Genomic DNA, 5,533 nt, shown 5'->3' on the forward strand with positions numbered 1-5,533 from the left:
CCCCTCCCTGCCAGAGCCCAATGCTAATCTGATTTATGATGTCTGCACAGAAGAAATGACACTGGAGAGGCCATTTAAATCATCCTGTCACTGCTGCTCTCCCTGCTGAGGCAGCCTCCTTATCTCTACTCCCTTTTCATTAAAGCTAAAAGCCTCTTCCCAGCTAGGGAACAGCTGCTGAACAGAGCCAGACCCGGACCCACAGATGGTCTGCTGATGGGTTTCCACAGGACAAAGAGATGCTTAACCCAGGAAGCTGACGCCCTAGGACACACACTGCCCTTGGCATCCCTCAGCCTCGGCTGGACCCCATGGTCACTAACAAACATATCCCAGCTAGAGGAGAGGAGCTGGGGCCCGTGGGATGGGGAACATAGGATTAGGATCTTAAGATAAAGACTCCTTTCCTTGGTTTACAAAGTCCTATACAACCAGGCCCAGCCTCCCTCCCTGGTCTCATCTTGTACCACACTGACATTCCAGCCATATTTGCTCTCTTCCTCTTCTCTAATAATCTCTGCGCCTTCCTACCTCAGGGCCTTTGCACATGATATTCCAGGAACATTGCTTCATCTCCCCTTCACCTGGTTCACTCCTCTCTTCCTTCCCACCCCAACTGAGCATCACGTCCCTGGGGAAGCCTTCCCTGACCTCCTAGACTAAATGATGTTCTCCTGCCATACACCCTCACACTTTTCTACCACTAGCACACCCTTTGCATTATTATTTGATTAACAACCATCTAGCCCGCTATCATAAGCTCCTATATGATGGCAGGAACTGGCTCTATTTTGTTAAACAGCTTCATTGAGGTCTAAGTTACATATCATAGACTGATTCTATTATTCATCCCCTTGCCTGTAACAGGCCAAACATGTGAGTATAGGACTCTGCCTTCAACATGAGTGAGACCCTTGTCTCTCCATGTTTTTCTGGGATGCTGAGGTTCCGGCCTCTGATGCTTATCCGAACCCCATTAGTCTCCTCTGAATCCCAATCAATGATAATTGGCCTCCAATTAAATCATCAAGAATAAGTCTACTTTAGTAACAGTAGTTGTCATCCTTATTAAAAGCCCTAAAAGTAAGTACAATCATGATCCCCATTTTGCAGATTAGGAACCGAGACTCGTCGAGGTTTAATGTACCCAGAGCTGCCTGGCTGGAAAGAGGTGGAGACAGAATTCAAACCAGGTGTGACCCACAGCCTTCCAGTAACCACTATTCTATACTGGCTCACGCCGACTTCTGCACTTCTCACTTGAACTTTGTGACCTTAAAGAAGTTAGTCATACTCTCAACTTCAGCAAAATGGAAATAATAATAGTGCCACTCTCACGGGCTACTGTCAGGTGAACGAGAGTAGCATGGTGCTCGGGACCTAGTAACCTCTCCTAGGTGCCCCTGATTCCTCATAACACTCCTGGGAGGGCGGCAGACTAGGTTTCATTGTCCCTTTTTAAGAAATGATGAAATCAGGTTAAAGAGGCTATCTAAAGTCCTGACACTTAGACCGTCGCCCTGTGCCCTGCTACCCCACGCTCCTGACATTTTTCTTGGAGGAAAGCAATGCCCAGTACTCAGTGTCTGTGGGCATCAGGAACAGAACTTTACCCCGTGTCAAGTTCCCAGACTCAGGCTGAGATGTTGGGTGCCCCAGGGCCACCATTTTCTGTTTCCTGGGAGAGGGGGCCCACCCAGAGCTGGTCCTGGATGAGCCAGCAGGTCCCCACCTCAGGACCACTGAGAACCCCTTCTGTTAGGCTCTTTGGAGCTCTACGGAGATGAGCTCTGAAAGGCCATATTTGCCAAACCAATTGCATTTCTTAAGTAATAATTCATTTTTATTTGTCAAGGATGCCTATAAGGTCCGATCAGGGCTCCTGATCAGCCCAAGATAAGCAGGGCAGCCAGACAGAGCTGACAGAATTCCAGCCAAAAGCAGAGAAATGACATTTCATTTAGTCTGGGCAGACCTGTCATGGGGAGATGTATGACCTCCCTTAAGCTTCCTGAAATACTGCTAGTCGCTGCGGGCCCCCTGTTACTACATTGAAAGGTGGCCCCTAGGGTTCCGGGGACTCAGGCTGGGGGAGCCTTGGCCCATGAGGAGTAAGCGGCTGCCAAGTGCGGCCCATAGACACGCAGGCAAAGCCACCAGAGCAGTCCTCCCCTTCCAGCGGCCCCTACCTGCGTGTCTTTCCTTTTACGGGCTGTTCCTGATGTTCATTTTAACCAGATCTCACCGGGATAGGCAGGTGTGGAAGGCAGAAACAGGAGGGAGGACCAGCCTATGTCACTGGCTTCACTCTGGGGCCCTGTTGGCACTGCCACTGTGGGCATGGGTTGCCTGGGGGACAAATCACCTCCCTTCTCAATCTGGGTCTAAGTTCCCTGAGCTGTTCGGTGAGCCTAGCCCCATCTGCTCTATTTCCTCACAGAGCTACCTCGAGATTCAAGGTCAAAATGTGATTGCTTGTGGGAAGGCACTTTATCCGCTACACTCTACGACACAAACGTGCTTGTTTGTTTTCTGTCATGTGGTAGCTTACTTTAAACCTGGAAAAAATATATATCCACTGTCACCATCAAAGAGTAATTTTCGAAAAATTAAAAACTTGACTGTCACACAAATATAGAATGAACACATGTCAAACACTGTGTAACTCATCAGTAAAGGAGCAAGTAAGAAAGTAGGTCTGGTTCAAAGAGAATTTTGAGGGACTGGGTATTTATGGGTATTTAAACAGGAATAAGAGACTAAGATTCCGGGATTAGATACAAAACTGGTTATTGGCCTACTGGGCAATAAGGAAATCACAACCTTCCGGGTTATCTTTTCTAGTAGGGAGAAATCATTTGCATCTCTACTGGATAAGATCCACAGGTTGACATATGACTTCAGTCTGAGCCCTTAATTAATTGTCAATAGCAAAGTCAAACAAAAGTACATTCCCTTAGATATGAAAAAATCCTCAGGTACGCTGCTTGAACAATGCCCAAGAGTGACTTTGAAAGGACAAACCGCACACTGCTTTTTCTGAATTTTAGGTAATTTTTCTTAACATCTATCAGAGTTGCAGTAAATAGTCTCTGAGAACGAATCTGCCCAGAGAAAGGCAGCCAGCCCCCTCCTACTCACAGAGGCACCGAGAGTCCCAGGAGAAACCTAAGGCCATCACTGGGCACAAAACCCTCTCTCCACCCCTTCCATATACTTAGCTATGTCTCCTCCTCAAGAACAGACAATTGTAAATAAGGCTGCAATGAATATGGGAGTTCAGGTATCCTTTTAATATTGATTTCGTTTCCTTCGGACGCATACCCAGAAGTGGAAATGCTGGATCATATGGTAGGTCTATTTTCAGTGTTTTAGGGAACCTCCATACTGTTCTCCATAATGGCTGTATCAATTTACATTCCCACCAACAGTGCACGGGGGCTCCCTTTTCTCCACACCCTCACCAACACTGTTATCTCTTGTCCTCTTGAGGACAGCCATTCTAACAGGTGTGAGGTGATCGCTCATTGTGGTTTTTATTTATATTTCCCTGACAATTAGTGATATTGAGCACCTTTTCATGTGCCCCTTGGCCATCTGTATACCTTCTCTGGAGAAATGTCGGTTCAGTTCCTCTAAGGCTGACCCTTGACCTATTAACGGCAGCATCTGCATAAAGAAAGGAATCCCACCTTTTTAGAATGGTAACAGCTAATGCTCTGTGCCATGCACCATTCCAGGTACGTTACACGGACTCACAGCCACCTCTGCAGTAGATGGGTGAGGGAAGCGAGATACAAAAAGAGGAGGAAGCTTGGTCACCTGGCCAGCAGTTAGTGAAACCGGTATCCAAACCCAGGTGGCCTGGCTCCAGGGAACAAGCTCTCAATCACCAGCCCCTCCTGCCTCTCCACTCACTGGGAAGCTCCTTCCTGGTGGCAGGAGCTGCACCAAAAACCTCTGCAGGTCCCCTCGGCAACCAAGAAAGCATTCCAAGAAAGCATTCCGTTTGGAGAAAAGAGTCGCAGCGGGAAATCCAGAGCTGTTTGTCAACCAAAAATACACTGTTAACTAAAGCCATACTACAGCTCTTTTCAGAAAAAAAAAAAAAAATCAGTGACAAGTCTTTAATTGTTCCATGTAAAAAGAATGTGCCACTCACGTAAGTGATTTCCATAATTACGCAATGCCTTTATGTTCTAACAGTAGGCAGGGGAAAACCCAGGAATCTATAAAAAGTATGAGTAATGAATTAATTTAGTAAATAATATTTAAATCAAAGAGTTATTTTTGGATTTTTCTCAACACCTGAATTGGCTGAAAGTACTTTAATTATTCTATAATTGCATGGATGGATTTATTCCCACCCCCAAGGGAAAGTCTATTTATGTTCTTGGGGGGTGTCAAGGAAGCAAGGTCAAGATCTCTGCAAGACACAGGAGGATGGTGTTGCAGGATATTAATAATCACACAAGTAGCCCGATAGTAAGTATAAGGAGGTTAATAATTCAAGCTCTCTTTGCACCACCCCCCACCACCGCCGTGTCCGCCCAGGCTTCTAGAGGCAGAACCACAGCCCCGAGGACCAGACCAGACCACTGCCTAGAGCGTTTTACTCTCCAGCCCACCCCACCCCCAGAAACCACCCCTGGGATGTATAGCCTCAGGTCCCTCGCTGCTGCCCATTCATGGAGCGGGTCAATCTTGGGCCAGCAAACGCTGAGATGAAGTCCCTGGGTGTGAAGGCAGTGGGGACTTGTTCAGCCACACGTGGTGTTGGGAGCGGTAATGAGGAAGAAAGAAGAGGAGCCGGGTTAATTACAGGAACCTGGGGGAGTTTCTCTGATCTTGGAGCCTCTAGGAGCTTGGTGAAAGCTTCTCTAGATTCGGCTTGAACCTGAGAGCCAGGGCCTGGGGTATCCACAGGCCAGTGAGGGCTCCTCAGGTCTCCTGGCCAGTGAGGCTCAAAGGGTCACGGCTACCAGAGTGGCGGGGAGTGGATCCCAGGGGCCACGACTACTGGAAGACACACATGATGACCTCTGACATCCCTGCCTCGGGCAGCAACTCGCTCCAAAGAAATACGTCCACATCCGTCCACCTTACCTGGGTCAGGATAAAGAAAATGAGCAAAGGGTTTCTTCCCTGCATTTCCCCCTTCTTCTGGCTAATATTTTACTGCCTGCACCACAGAGGGGGTTGGGGGTTAGAATTCCAGGAAAACAGCCTGTGTTGAGAGCATGGCCTGTGGGCACTGCACCAGCTGCTTCATGTTTCAATCATCAAACAATCCAATACTTTTTTTTGGCCACACCACACAGCATGAGGGAACTTAGTTTCCCAACCAGGGATCAAACCCGTGCCCCCTGCAGTGGAAGCGTGGAATCTTAACCACTGGACCACCAGGGAAGTCCCTGATACTCTCTTTTTTTTTTTTTTTTTTTTTTGGTACCCGGCCCTCTCACTGTTGTGGCCTCTCCCGTTGCGGAGCACAGGCTCCGGACGCGCAGGCTCAGCGGCCATGGCTCACGGG

The 5,533-nt window shown here is 48.1% G+C and overlaps 1 protein-coding gene across 1 annotated transcript in view; it reads right to left on the reverse strand.

Annotated features, from left to right (window-relative positions):
- Positions 1–5,533, reverse strand: part of ADCK1 (aarF domain containing kinase 1) — a 109,585-nt gene that overhangs the window by 8,129 nt on the left and 95,923 nt on the right. The gene's annotated exons all lie outside the window — the stretch shown is intronic.

Source organism: Lipotes vexillifer, unplaced genomic scaffold, assembly GCF_000442215.2.
Source record: "Lipotes vexillifer unplaced genomic scaffold, Lipotes_vexillifer_v1.1 scaffold542, whole genome shotgun sequence".
Taxonomy (NCBI): Eukaryota; Metazoa; Chordata; class Mammalia; order Artiodactyla; family Lipotidae; genus Lipotes; species Lipotes vexillifer.